Genomic DNA, 15877 nt, shown 5'->3' with positions numbered 1-15877 from the left:
TTTGAATCTTATAAGGTTCACAAATTTAAGATGTTTTCTGTCATGTGACTTTTTTACTTTTGCTATCTGAATCTCAGAACTTACATGTGCAAACCAAAACTTACTATTCTGATAACTTCCTCCCATCCATGATTTTACTTCTCTTATTTTGTCATTTTTTTGTATTTCAGTATTCTTACAATGCTATGTTCCAAACTTATAAGATACATAGACAAGGTTTAAATTCAGCAGTCACAATGTTAATTTTGTTTGTACTGCAAAAACTCAAAACCTCTCAAGAAACTTTTCAGTTCTAATGATGGGTGTTTTTTGTTTACCTCATATGGGAGTAAATATTCTGTGCTGTGCATAACAGATTTCCAATGGTATAACAGATTTCCACAAATATACATCAAGGGCTAAAATGGGTGATTCATTAGATTTTAAAGAAAAGAATTGCTAATACACATGAATACTATAATGTTAATTATAATGATGACTTTTGTCAGAAGTATTATTCTGACTGTATAACAGATGTCTTGTAGGTTTCATTTATTTGGCCAAATCTTTTCAGTGCAGTCTCGACCAGTGGACATTGAAGCTGAGGTCAGAAAGACAGCACACCTCACACGCTAAGCCAGTTCTGTTCAAAGCCTATAGATAGTCAGCTGTGATGTGCTTTGCTTTCCCATTGTTTGTCTTCCAGCTTTTAATGCTTGGCATTAATGACTTCATATCTTTTCTTACTGGCATTTATTGTAAACTGAATTGTTATATTTAAGGAAAACTGGTTTCTTATTTCCTGTACTTCACTTACTAGTTACATCTCTTGCTAAAAGTACCAACAGAAGCTTTTGAGAACATTCAATGTTTTTTTCTGAGTGTGCTCATTCCCACTGCGTATTTTTTCTAAGGAAAGAGCTTAATTCTTCTGACAGTGAGGATTGTGCTAGGTGTGAGGAAGAGGCAAAAAGGAAAATAAAAGAAGGCCAGTGTGCTATATAGGAATGTCCAGCAGTTAAGGCAATAGGTAAGGACTATAGGCAGTGGAAAGCGGGGGCTAGGAAGGTGTATAAGGCATAATACGAGGAGGGGTTACAAAAAGGCAGCAACGATGGTAAGAGACGCAAAGGCTAAAACTGTAAGGGAGTGGGCAGCAGGCATCAAGGAGGGAAGCTAAGGCTTTTAGGTATATAGACGGAAGAAAGGAAGGGCAGACATTTACAGGCATAGCAAAGATGGAAAGTTTCAGAGAAGGCTGTTAAAAAGAAAGGCATTAAATGCTGCAGTCTTCACTAGTAAAGCAATGGGAGGGAGCCATTCTTGAAATGATGTAGGGAAGTATGCAGAGGACAGTGGATGGACACCAGGATAGAGATGGAGGAGGAACAGAGGGAAGTGGATGGATATGGCAAGAGTTGTGTGCTAAGTGATACTCACATTTTGTGATAATTAAATGTCCAGATTTTTAGCTGGATGTTCCTACTTTTCAAGGATCTTTGTTCTTATTTTCAGTGTCTGTGAGTTGAGAGATATGATGGCAGTATAAAGCTTGTTTATAAAAATATTGAAGAGAAGCAGTCCTAGCACAGAGCCCTGACGGACACCTACGGTAACTGGGAGAAAGGAGGAGAGGTCATGTTGCCATTTGACTGCTTGTTGCCTTCAAGATAGCTAAGGAACTCTGTAAGGGAGGATTGAGAGAGTTCTGTAGAAGAGAGTTCTGTGATTACATGTTTGTTTGATACAGTGTCAAAAGCTTTGGCTTAGTCTAGGAACACAGTTGACACTAAGTTACCATTGTTCATGTGCTGGTTTATAGTTTCGGGGAAGTAAAGGAGGGCTGTGGCTGTGCTGTGGTGGGGTCTGAAACCATGATGTGTCTTAGAGAGCAGATTATTTGAATTTAGGTGATGGAGAACCTGTTCATGAATACATTTTTGAAGTATTTTTGATAGGGGTGAGAGGACTGCAGTGGACCTGTAGTTATACTCTGTAGATGTGCACAGTTGTGTAAAGGTATAATAACAGATTTTTTGAAATGGAAGGAATGTATTTTTGGATACATATCTGTTTATCAATACTTTGACTGGAAAAGCAACTGAATCTGCATCCATTTAGAGGGGCATTGGTCAGCATAGTTAGAATGTCTTCATTGACTTCCTTTGCCCATCTTCATCTGATTTTTTTCTAGCTGAAAAGAATAGAAATAATTTTACTTCTGTTTAAAGATAAGGTGAGAGATGTGTGCAGCCTTACTCTTACTTATAACCAGCTTCTGGTTCCATTTGAGCTTCTCCTGGTTTGAAGATGTTAGCACTCTTAGTCTGAACTTCCTCGAACCACAAACATACATGTTGAAGACTGACTGACAAAATAAAACCTGTTTTGCTTGTAGTGATTACTTCAGTTTCTTGGGGGATCATGTCATCTGTATAACAAGTACATTCACATTCAGAAGTATTAAGCACCTACACAGTTGTAACTGTAAAAGACAACTTATAACAAAAAGACTAAAGAGAAATTAGATAATAGAGTGAGCACTGAAACACTTCCGTGTTTTCCCACTCACTGATAACTTTATTCAGTCACCTTGCTCACTTCAGAACCTGGGTCAACCCACTCCATTCACCCTTGCTACGCTCAGGCTCACTCTGCTCACCTACCCTACCCCCATTCCCACCAACCCCCACTTTCATTTCATTTATTCATTTGGACCACACCCACCTCTCCATCTGAATGAATCAGTTCTCCCCAGCTCATACACACACCTAACAGACACTTCCACCCACCCCCTCAACCACTCATTCCCAACAACTACAACCCCCCTCCTTCGAAGGCCAAAAACATTTTCTGCTACTACCTCACAACAAAAACTTACACTCTTCATTTTTCCTCCTTTACCCAACCCCAGACTTATCCCTCCTACTAATACCACTACACACTCCACCAATAAATCACTCACCACACACATCCACACACAACTCTAGTTCAGCTATGTCTTTACTTAATCTACTAACTTCAGTAACCCTTGTCTTACTAGCACAAGCTACATCCTACTATTTCACTAATCCCAGAACACCTCCACACCATGCCACCATTAACTCTATCATTACTCCTAATATTCAAGCCAAAGTCTACCTTCATCCCTCCATATTTCACATTCCTCCATTTCAGCTAATCAGAACCTATCCACTTCCAGCAAGCCAGACCAGCACTCCCACAATAAAATACCACATGCGTATTACTAACCTATTATACAGCATAATACAACTCATATCCAAAATACCCCTTTGTGATGATGTACACCAAACCCCGGTCCCAACACTACACTTAAACACCCAACAGCACAAATCCCAACCCACCTCACTACACATCTTCTCAGAAAGCCCTCTGACCTGCTCATACATAACATTAACATCAGAAGCATAACAAACAAAATCTCCAACCTATACACACCTCTCCCACTACTCTCTCTATATTGTATTGTTTACTTAATCATGGCTGAAACCAGAAGTGACTAACAATGAATTAATTCCTCCTGGTGTAATGACAGAACCAAAAGAAAATGCGGAGGCATTGCAGTTTTATTTAAGAACCAGTTAAACATAGAAATAATAAGCCTTCCATTACCTACACTAAAAACAGTCGAATTAATACTAAACTACACCTGAGCAACAAAACTATTAACCTAATTGGCTGCTACCTTCCACCAGGTAATAATATTGACACAGTAGGAAACTTACTTAACTGGGCGTCTATGTCACTACCACAAGAGACCATAATATTAGGGGATTTTAATATTGACTGGCAAACTTGCAACTCCTCTAAACCTACTAACTTCTTAAACCTTTGCAGGTTCTCTCAACATATCCACCACCCAACCAGAGTCAATAAAAAACACAAAAAAGAGAATCAATACTCGATTGGATATCGTCAAACAAACCAGACAGTATTAGTAAAACTGTCTCCCCTGACAGCCTTAGTGACCACCTCCCAACCTACCTAATCAGAAGTCAAACCTTTATAGTAAAATCTACCATCTACCAACAGATAAGAAGTAAAACATTCTTTAACCCCAATAGCTTTACTACCACGCTATCAAGTTGTAACTGCCACCCCTTAGAAACACTTAACTTGGATGACGTTGTATCATACTTTAACTCAACTTTCCTCTTAATACTAGACCACCACACACACCCCAGAACTATTCAAATTAAATCTAACTATGCCTCATTGTTATCCAAGGAGACTAGATCACTACTATATAAAGTACAGTTTTGTACCTACCATAAATGTAGATGTTCGAGTGCTAATACAGCTGCAGTCATAACAGATGGGTTATCCTGCCGTCAGGCGGGTCCTCGGTCGGCCGAATTCCAAAGTCTAGGTCTGGTGTCGGTTGTCGTCACTTCTTCCCTGACGTCAGTGCGGCAGGGGTATAAAGGAACCAGCCGACGCCATTTTCTTCAGTTTTTCTTGCCCCTGATGTCAGTTGCCCCCAGAAGGAAGGAAAAACATAAACTCATGTAATAATACAATGAAATATAATCAAAAAACAGTAGTTTGCAAGCAAATACACCATAAAGAATACCCCAATCAGGTTGTATGAGGAGGTGTTTGTCATAAGGCCTGTCCCAAGAGGGGATGGAGGGAGGGAAACCTGGACTGCAGCTGTATTAGCACTCGAACATCTACATTTATGGTAGGTACAAAACTGTACTATGTTCATCGTGCATACAGCTGCAGTCATAACAGATGGGTAGAATCCCAAAGCTAAAAAGGGGTGGCAGGCACGAAGTGGAACTAGGAGGAGCAAGGATGCCCTGCAAGACTGCTGTGGCAAAGCCTGCTCTAGATTTAGAGTATAGTGGAAGGTGATAGTGCTTGGAGAAAGTGTGCACAGAACTCCAAGTGGCTGCTCCCAAAATATCCTTGGTAGGAACCCCCCTGAGGAAAGCTGCAGAGGTAGCTGTGGCCCTTGCGGAGTGAGATCTGATGCTTGTAGGTACAGTTTTTCCATGAAATGAGTAACAAAAGCGTATGCAGTGGGCTATCCATTTTGAGATTGTCTGTAGCATAGGACACAAAGAGTTGCTCTGATTTTCTGAATGGCTTTGTCCTGTCCAAATAATAACGAAGTTGTCTGTGAATGTCCAAGGAGTGTAGTAGTCTTTCCCCTTTGTTTTGTGGGTTAGGATAAAAGGTAGATAAGTGTATAGTCTGATTCAAGGCTACACTGGATACTACCTTTGGCATAAAGGAAGGGTTAGTTCGTAAGGAAACTCTGTCCTGATGGAAAATGATGAAAGGTTGCACTGCCATGAGGGCTTGTAGCTCCGAAACCCTGCGTGCTGAGGTGATAGCCAGAAGGAAGGCTGTTTTCCATGACAAATATTGTAGTTCTGTTGAGGCAGCTGGCTCAAACGGAGGCAGAGTCAGTTTTTCTAAAATGAAGTTGAGGTCCCAAGCAGGTACTGGTGGTTTCCTTGGGGGTTTTATATTCTTAGCCCCTCTGAGGAACTGTCTTAAGAGAGGATGAGAGAATAAAGGAGGATCAGTGTTGTATTGTGCAGAAATGGCTGAAGCATGGATCTTGATGGAGGAGAAGGAAAGTCCACTGTTTAACATCTCAGATAGGTACTGTAATATTTGAGGTAAATTTAGAACCCAAGGATTCTGGCCCTTTTTCTGATTCCAGGCACAAAACCGTTTCCATTTGGCAGAGTAGGCTTTTCTAGTTGAAGGTCTTCTGGCCTCCAAGATGACATCCTGCACCTCCTTGGAGAGGAGGGTCTGTTGGTAAATCAAGGAATCCTCCAGACTGCTAGATTGAGGGTTTTTAGCTGACTGTGAAGAGTTTTGAAGCTGTGCTGGGTCAACAGAAGAGGCACTAGAGGCAGGATCCATGGGGGGGAATGCGTCAGGCTCTTCAGAAGTGGATACCAGTGTTGTCTTGGCCAGTCTGCAGCAATCAGAATCATCTTTGGCCTCTCTGCTCTGGCTTTTAATAGAACTTTGGGCAGCAGAGGAAGAGGTGCAAAGGCATAGACTGTCAATGTTGTCCAATTGAAAGAAAGTGCGTCCACTTTCCAGGCCTGTGGATGATAGGTCCTTGAGCAAAATATTTTTCAGTTGGTAATTTTTGTGGGTAGCAAAGAGATCTATGTCTGGCTGTCCCCATGCCTGAATTATCTTTGCGAAAACTTGAGGATACAACTTCCATTCGTGTGGATCTGTCATATTTCTGCTTAGGTTGTCTGCCAGCGTGTTTCCCCCCCCTGGCAGGAATTGTGCTTGAAGTTGGATTTGCAATTCCAGAGCCGTGTTCCAAAGGGATATGGCTAGTCTGCACAGGGGGTATGAATGAGTTCCTCCCTGTTTATGTACCACATCACTGTGGTATTGTCTGTCCTTATCAATAGCTGACCTGGATGCAGTAGGTCTTTGAAGGCCACAATAGCATTTTTTACTGCTAGCATTTCCTTTTGATTGATGTGTAGGTGCTTCTCTTTTTGGGACCATTTGCCCTGAATGCACTGATCTGTCATGTTCGCCCCCCAGGCGTAGTCCGAGGTGTCTGTAGTGATGATTTGATTTGCTTGAGGCATGCAGAAAGGGAGACCTATGTTTCTTTGGCATGCTTGAGCCCACCACAGAAATTCCTTTTGCAGACATGGAATTATTGGTATAATTGTTTCCAAACTGTGGCTGTGTTGAGACCATAAGTTTTTTAGTTACCATTGAAGTTTCCTCATATGCAGCTTTGCATATGGGATCAGTAGGATGCAAGATGCCATGAATCCCAGAGCCTGCAGGACTTTCCTTGCAGTCAGCCTGGTGAAGGTTGCCATTTTTCTGAAGTATTGAGATAGTTGCCCTTGCTTCTCTGGCATGAGGTAGGACATCTGGGTGTTTGTATTCAAGCTGGCACCCAGGAAAATTATTGTTTGAGAGGGTATTAGTTTTGATTTCTTTTTGTTGACTGTGTATCCCAGAAAGTTCAACAATTTTATTACAAAGGCCAGGTGTTTCAGAAGTATGTGCTTGCTGTCCGCTTGGATCAGGCAGCCATCCAGATATGGGTATATTTGTATTCCTTGAAGTCTGCAGAATGCAATTACTGATGCCAGGCATTTCGTAAACACTCTGGGCACAGTAGATAAGCCAAAGGGCAATGCAGAGAATTGATAATGGGTTGAACCTGCAAGAAATCTGAGGTATCTTCTGCAATCTTGTCTGATAGGACATGCAGGTATGCCTCCTTGAGGTCCAATGTTGCCAGCCAAGACTCCCAGCATGGGAAGAAGCTGCTGTAATGTGAGTATCTTTAATTTTGGTACGAGTAAATATGTGTTTAGGATGGATAGGTCCAAAATAGGTCTCCAATCTTTGTCCTTCCTTGGTATCAGGAATAGTCTGGAATAAAAACCTTGACCCTGTTCTTTTGCAGGTACCTCTTGAATAGCTTTCATATCCATGAGAGCTGAAATTTGTTTTTGTGCCTCTGCCCTTTGATTTTGTGGCAGGTTTGGCATGCCTCTCATTTTTGGAAGGGTGTGAAAGTGGAATCTGTAACCTCTGTCTATAATGTCCAGGATCCATTTGTCTTTTGTGACAATATGCCAATTTTTTGAAAATAATGCCAGTTTTCCACCTAAAGGTGCTGCCATTAAAGCTTTGCTTGGCATGCAAAGGGGAAAGTCATTGTGTCTGCTTTCTGAATGGCTGTGATCTATCTTCTCCACCTCTTGGTGTAGGTGCTTGCCATTGTCTGGCTCTAAATGATCCTTGAGATTGCCCTCTACCCCTCGGGTGTCTGTATCCACCTCTTTGAGGTCTGTCCATGGCTGGAAAGGACCAATTTTTTGAAGGCCAGTTTCTGCTAAAACGTGGAGGCTGTACTTGTAGGAAATCTTTCACTGTTTGCATTGATCTTGCCTTTTCCTCCATTTTCTTTAGTACCTCCTCAGCTTTAACACCAAACAATACATCTTTTTGAAGGGGTGCATCTAGTAATTTAGCTTTGACATGATCTGGTAAGGTTTGCTCTTTGAGCCAAGCATGTCTACGTATGACAGACCCTGTAACAGCAGCTCTGCATGAGGCCTCTAAAGCATCAAAACCACATTGCAAGGTATGTTTACCCACTTGCTCTGCACTATGCAACAAATCCTGCAACTCCTTTAAATCTGGTTGTTCAGGTTGTGTCATTTTGCTTTTCAACTGAGATAACAAAAACTGTTGATACTTTAACATATGGAACTGACATTTTAATGCCATCATGGTTAAAGTGGCCAAGGTGTATACCTTTTCCCCCCCCCCACCTTTCTAAAGCTCTGGAATCCCTCTCTGAAGGTAATTTTTTTTGGCAGTAGAGGCCTTAATTCCCTTGGGACCCTGTGAAATAGTTTCTGGGTCAGCAGCATGGCTTTTGTATAGGAATTGGTGTGAATCAGGAACCCAGTAATACCTGTCAGGCTTAACAGGGGCTGGGGGTAAAGAATCTGGGTTGAGGCTGGCTTCTGTGTACACATCATCTAATATAGCCAAAACAGGAGGGATAGCCAGAGGCCTTTGCTGAGGAAGCAAGAGAAAATCCCTGAGCCTTTTCTTGGAATCTGAGTAATCTTGGCCTTCCCAGTGAAAGTGTTCCCTCAAGGTATGTAAGGTTTCCCCAAAAGAATAGTCCTCAGGGGGGGAGACCGAGGGAATGGACTCCTCAGCATCAGAATCTTCAAAAGGGGAATATGAATATTCCTGGTCCTCAGAATGTTCTGAGGTAATAGAGGCTTGGTCTGAGGAAGGGTAGTCTTCCTCCAGTCTGGGCCTTTTGTCCGAGGGTGGTTGAGAACCCCTGATAAGAGTAATCAAATCCTCTGCCATTTTGAGCATCTGTTTTTTAGGCATGGGGCCTTGAGAGGGGCTCTGTGGAATTTGTCTTTTAGTTTTCATGGCTGCTTTAGATTTTGTGAAAGTCTTAATGGAAAAAGAGGAAGGCTTGAAGACACCTTGAGAGATGGCAGATCTGTCTAAATTCTGAGTTTCCCCGCCAAGAGTGGCGTCGGTATCTGTAGTCGGAGTGGGGGTCAAGGACCCTGCAACCTCGGGCACAGAAGACACCGCTAAAGAAGCGTCATTGGTACTCAGGGGCTGCATAGGCGCCTCGCTGAGAACCGGAGCACCTGTAGCCGACTTTAGCGTGGTGTCGGTGGAAGTCGCAGACCTCGTATGTCGGTCCTTATCTTTGCGTCTTTTACTCAAAACTGAAGTCGGAGTATCCGACGACATAATGTAATTACATTTTTTACCAAAATAGTGTTGGGCGAACTCCGCCTGACGCTTAATGGTGCATTTGTTGAATCTAGCACAAAAGCGACAGGCCAAGACGTCGTGGTCTGGGCCTAAGCAAGGAATACAGAAGGAATGGAAATCCTTATGTGGTATTTGCTTCCCACAAGAAATGCAGTTATTAACTTTGTCTGACATCGGTCTGAGGCAAGAAAAGTTTCCCCAACGGGGTATTTAGCTTTCAAGAAGACTTCGGCTGAAAACGTTTCGTAAATCTCAGGAGCTGGCCGACCAGCACTTGCGAACTGCTTCTGCTTTGGGCACCGCGCAGCAAGAAAGACTGAAGAAAATGGCGTCGGCTGGTTCTTTTATATCCCTGCCACACTGACGTCAGGGAAGAAGCGACGACAACCGATGCCAGACCTAGACTTTGGAATTCGGCCAACCGAGGACCCGCCTGACGGCAGGATAACCCATCTGTTATGACTGCAGCTGTATGCACGATGAACATCAGAGACAAAGCTTGAGCTAACTTGAAAAAGACAGGTACCAACACTGACAAACAAAAATATCTTGAACTCAGGAACAAAGCAAAGAAACTCATTACAATTGACAAAACTAACTATTACCACAGCACTCAAAACTGATATCAGAACAATCCTAAAAAGTTTTGGGCAGCTGTAAACAATGTATTCTACCCAAGTAAAACTAGCACCCCTTCTCCTGTTAACTCTGGCAACTCAACAAACATAGCAACCCAGTTCAACAAATTCTTCACAGACTCCATTCTAACTCTAGCTAAATCATATACACCCCCAACTACCAGCAAACCACCCATCCTCAATACTACTGATCTGGGCTTCTCACTGCTACCTGTCCCAGTCTCCACTATTAAAAAGATGCTTACTAAACTCAAACATGCAGCCCTCTCTGCAGGCAATCTACCAGCTGAATTTTTAAAGATTGCTGCTAAAGCTATTGCATTTTCCATAACAATTCTCATTGATCGCTCTTTAACTGAAAGCTTAGTTCCCCACCTCTGGAAAATTGCCTATATCACCCACTCCACAAAGGAGGTAACTCCAAAGAACTAACTATTGGCCAGTTGCCATACTCTCTCCATTATCCAAAATCCTCGAAAGATGTTCCCACACACAAATCATGACTTTCCTAAACACTCACAATCTACTAACTAAAACACAACACGGCTTTAGACCTTCACATAGCACCACTACAGCTCTTTTGTCCTTCACGCAAATAGTCAACAGACACAGAAACAATGGGAACTATGTCTCATTCATATTTTTAGACCTCTCAAAGGCCTTCAGTATGATAAACTATGACAAACTCATCGACACACTTGTTGAATTAAATCTGAGTCCATCCACCACTTCCTGGTTCGGAAATTGCCCAACAGCCAGACAACAGGTGGTCAGATGGCAACACGAACCCTCCCCATAATCCCACAAGGTCAGTCTCGGCCCACTGCTGTTTTATAACTTTACCAACAAACTACACACAGCCATTACTGCCAGTCTCACTGGGAATCCCACAAGGTTCCAGTCTCGGCCCACTGCTGTTTTATAACTTTACCAACAAACTACACACAGCCATTACTGCCAGTCTCACTGGGAATCCCACAAGGTTCCAGTCTTGGCCACTGCTGTTTTATAACTTTACCAACAAACTACACACAGCCACACTCTATGCCTCCATCATACAATATGCAGATGATTCCTCAATGATATGCACCCCCCCGAGACCCTCCACCACCAAACACAGTCCTTCTTTCTTGCTGTTGAACGCTGGCTCTGAAATTCACAACTAATACTAAACCCCAATAAGAATCAAATTGTTATCTTTTCACCCTCACAACACTCCTCCCATAATATTAACTTCAACATTACCTCTAGTAACAACACAATCATATCAACAGTTACTCACAGAAAACTACTAGGGGTTATTATAGACAGTCAATTGAAATTTGACATACATATATCTACCACTGTAAAGAAAGTGCAAAAAAACTTGCCAGGCTATACAGGAACAACAGTTCCTAACTGACTCCACACGAGCCACTATTACACTAACCCACCTTATTTCTGCACTCTTATATGCATCGCCAATTTTCACCAATCTCAGAAAACAAAACCAGACCTTGTCCTTCTTCAAACCTGCTGTAATAAAATTGCCAAAGTTGCAACAAAAATGCCCCATAGAACCCATTACTGCACTCCTCTGAAAACTCTGGGTTGGCTGGAACTTCCCAACGTTATTCTTTATAACCAGCTTATAACAACCCACAAACTTCTTCACTCCCCTGATAAAATCCCCGGTCAACAAAACCTACTCCACCCAAGTGCCAAAACTAGAGTTCTACAATCAAATCAGAAACTCCTACTAGAAGTAACCAAATCCAGTAACTCCTCAGGTACTTCCCTCTACAGCAACTCTGTTGCTAAGCAGTGGAACAGCCTCCCTCCCAACATCACAGCAATAACTACCCTCACCCTCTTCAAAAAAGCCATAAAATACCATCTACAACACCATTGGCTATGCAACTGTGCCAGCCCTGACTAACCTCTAACTAGTGCTTTCAGCCTACTAATACATCTTTCTCCCCCTCTATTCACTCTACCCCACTACCTCACCTTCTCCTTGCTCTACTACTCCATTAACACTTACCCACTAACATGTCTCTGCCTCTCCCACTAAGGGTCCTCTTCCTTTCCTTAATCCAACTGACTTTCCACACACCCCACCTTCCATTACTAGCACCACTAACACCCTTAGCCTTATTTTTCATCCTCTGCATGTCTGCAACTTTCCTGCTTACCCTAACTCAAACTTACTACTCTCTACAGATCCCTCCAACCCATCTCATGTCTTCCCTAAACATACCTATCTCCTCTCCCCTCCACTCAGAACTCCTCCTGTCAACTCTGTCTTTAACATATATCTCATCTTACCTGCATTATTATGATGCATATATTACCAAACTACTCTGTAGTATTTGATGCTCAAACTGTGTCTTTGTAAGGTATTATTTTTCAACTAGATTATTAATAGACATTAAAATATATGTATGTTATATATGATTGCATGTAATCCAACTATATTTCTACTGTCTAATGTAATATTTTACTGTTCATGTGGAGCTTTTCTCTCTGGGTCTCCACTGAAAAAGGACATGTCCAGTCCTGGAGTAAACAAATGTAAAATAAAATAAATAAATAAAAGTATACTGGGCAGTATAGAAACTGATGGCTAGCATGTCTATATGTACAGTAAACCACATAATGCGACTGATTACTAGCACTTTCTCAGTGCTTAGACTTACATGTAAACCTTATTCATCCCCATACCACCTTTCTCATGTATGATATCTCGAACCCAAAGCCTACACATTACTTTACAGAAAACTCTTTCCATAACCCCACCACTACACAGGACACACACACCACATACACCATCACATGTGCACTACATTAGTAGCCATTATTCTAGCCCTAACATATTAACACTTGCACACACACTCACATTTATACACAACACTAACTGTATCCCCTTCCATACCCCTAGTCTAAACCACAAATACTCTCATACATACTTCCAACCTTAATACATTTCGGCATCACAGAAAATCCCACTATACCCTAAATGCAAGCACACCCCACACAGGAAAGGAAGAGCCAATATTCCTACATTTGAAATCTCCTACAATTGACATGCAGAGACTTTGATAAAAGTAATGTAGACAGCAATAAACTCTGTCAGCAAAACATATGTCAGATTTTGCTGCAGCCACAGTGTGTGTGTGTGTGTGTGTGTGTGTGTGTGTGCTTGCATGTGTGCGTGTGTGTGCGTTTGTGTGTGCACACGTGCGCATGTGGGTGCAGATACAAGGCAGTTGGTTCAGAAGCCTCTCATCTCCATGTGGTACAAGGGGACAAGTTATTCTTGAAGAGAATTATGGAAGTGTTTTTTAGATATGGAGAGGATGCCCATTCTGTAAGTAGGGGTTTCTCAAAGAGAGACATCAGGCACACCAGCAGGTTATGATTATTTTACAGTGTTCATTTGGGTATCTATAACAGCTATTTGTACCACAACAAGTCTTATGAAAGCATAAAACATTTGCTACCTTGTAGGCCAGGTACAGGTTGCCATGCCGACACTTGTAAGAAGCAGAGATGGAAATAAAGACTTTTAATCACTCTTTGTAGCTTAGAGAGCTCATAACAAAGATTTTAATTGAAAGAAAACATTCAGGTTTTTCTGGTTAGGTGAAATGTACCAAAGGGGTACATTATATTTAAGTATGGGCCAGATGAACCCATACTCAGCTCCAAAATCTGTTCTTGCAAAGCTCCAACTTGACGTCTCCCTCTCCACTCTTGATTTACCTCAGCTCAATAAGTTCCCCTCCCAACAATAGCAAACACTGTACTGGATGATACCTGTTTTCTGATGGATTAAACTCATGTTTGTAAATATGTAAATATTCAAAACTACTCTACTACAATATGTGTGCATACTTTTGCTTTGTATTTTTATGAGATTGTATAACTCCATCTCTTATCATTTGTTACTGTAAATGTTGTAGTGCTCTATTTTTGCAAACTGTCTGTACTTGGAGCTTTTCATCTCTGGTCTCCACTGAAAATGGGCCAAAATCCCAGCTGGACTAACCCGGTTAACAAATGTCAATAAATCAATCAATTAATCAATAAATGAAGGGTGAGTACAGAGGGACAATATCTTCTTTTGACATGGATGATATGCCTTTAGTAACTACCTGGGCTATATAAAAAGATTTCCTAAGGATAGTTAGTATTGTGGTGGTCAAAGGAGATCAATTGTAACCAGATCTCTATTGACAATAAGATCATCATCCACAATTATAACTGGATCTCTAATGAGGATAAGATCATCCATAATTGTAACCAGATCTCTAATGACAATAAGATCATCATCCATAATTGTAACTGGATCTCTAATGACAATAAGATCATCATCCATAATTATAACTGGATCTCTAATGAGGATAAGATCATCCATAATTGTAACCAGATCTCTAATGACAATAAGATCATCATCCATAATTGTAACCGGATCTCTAATGACAATAAGATCATCATCCATAATTGTAACTGGATCTCTAATGAGGATAAGATCATCATCCATAATTGTAACCGGATCTCTAATAACAATAAGATCATCATCCATAATTGTAACCGGATCTCTAATGACAATAAGATCATCATCCATAATTATAACTGGATCTCTAATGAGGATAAGATCATCCATAATTGTAACCAGATCTCTAATGACAATAAGATCATCATCCATAATTGTAACCGGATCTCTAATGACAATAAGATCATCATCCATAATTGTAACTGGATCTCTAATGAAGATAAGATCATCATCCATAATTGTAACTGGATCTCTAATAACAATAAGATCATCATCCATAATTGTAACCGGAGCTCTAATGACAATATCTGTTTTGAGGAAAGTGACATTTATATGGCATTTGCAGAAGGTACGTGTGTTTTCCAGATTATACAATGCTGTATTTTTTGTGTTTAGCTTTAGTCTGTGGTGCTACCAGAATGCGTTACTGGGGAATAGACTATTTTGGAGGATATGGATGTCTTTAGGAGAGCTGATGTCAGTGCAGAAATTGCAGTTGTCAAAAAACTCAGACAACCAGAGGCCAGTGATGTCAGCAGATGTCAAAGGGTAGTGGCCCCAGGATGGAACCCTGGGGGATGTCACTGGTAATAAGTGTTTTAGAACAATGTACGTCACCATGCTTGACTGAGTGGTTCTGTCTGTTAGCCAATTTGTTATCCAGTGAGTTATGTAAGGGGTTTATATACAATTGTGACAGTTTTTTCTGTAACGTCAGAGTGAGGAATAGTTTCAAAGGCCATAGTCAGACCCAGGTAGGTAGTGTGCACAGACTTTCTGCTGTCCAGTGCTCTCTGTGGCCTTCTCAAAGAAACACACCTAGTTACGTTACCAGGATCTGCTTTTCATAGATCAATTGCTTGAGTCAAGGGTGTGTAAGCTTCCAATAGCCTTCCATGATTATATGTTCCATTAGTTTGTGAATAGCACTAGAAAGGCTAATTAGATTGTAGTCCCCAGGACTTCTGGAACATACCATGAGGAGAAAATGAGTTGGAATAAGTTTGTGAGGTGGTCAGTGAAGTTACTGCCAAACCCAAAGAGCTACTGTCTCTATCTTTTTATTTTGAGAGATCTTCTTGGGCTTGTTTAGGTGTAATCATAGGAGTTGATGCTGACTGGGTCGTGTGTGTGTGTGTGTGTGTGTGTGTGTGTGTGTGTGTGTGTGTGTGTGTGTGTGTGTGTGTGTGTGTGTGTGTGTGTGTGTGTGTGTGTGTGTGTGTGTGTGTGTGTGTGTGTGTGTGTGTGTGTGTGCATTTGTTTGTTTGTGTGTATGTGTTTGGAGAGAGTGGGGAGGCTGCTGAGGGAAGAAGTTTCAGCTAAATATTTCTAGCAGTATATTTGTGTTTTATTTAGTCAGGTTAGTTGATTCCAGTGCATATACACTCAGTGAAATGCCGAGTATTGT

At 41.4% G+C, this 15877-nt stretch overlaps 1 protein-coding gene across 1 annotated transcript in view; it reads left to right on the top strand.

Annotated features, from left to right (window-relative positions):
• LOC122789789 (multidrug resistance-associated protein 5-like) overlaps positions 1 to 15877 on the top strand; it is a 464322-nt gene that overhangs the window by 426284 nt on the left and 22161 nt on the right. The window lies entirely within an intron of this gene.

The sequence above is a fragment of the Protopterus annectens genome, chromosome 15.part0, assembly GCF_019279795.1.
Source record: "Protopterus annectens isolate FY-2018-M chromosome 15.part0, PAN1.0, whole genome shotgun sequence".
In the NCBI taxonomy this organism is placed as follows: domain Eukaryota; kingdom Metazoa; phylum Chordata; order Ceratodontiformes; family Protopteridae; genus Protopterus; species Protopterus annectens.
The sequence above is the reverse complement of the archived record's forward strand: the minus strand, read 5'-3'. Positions and strand labels throughout refer to the sequence as shown.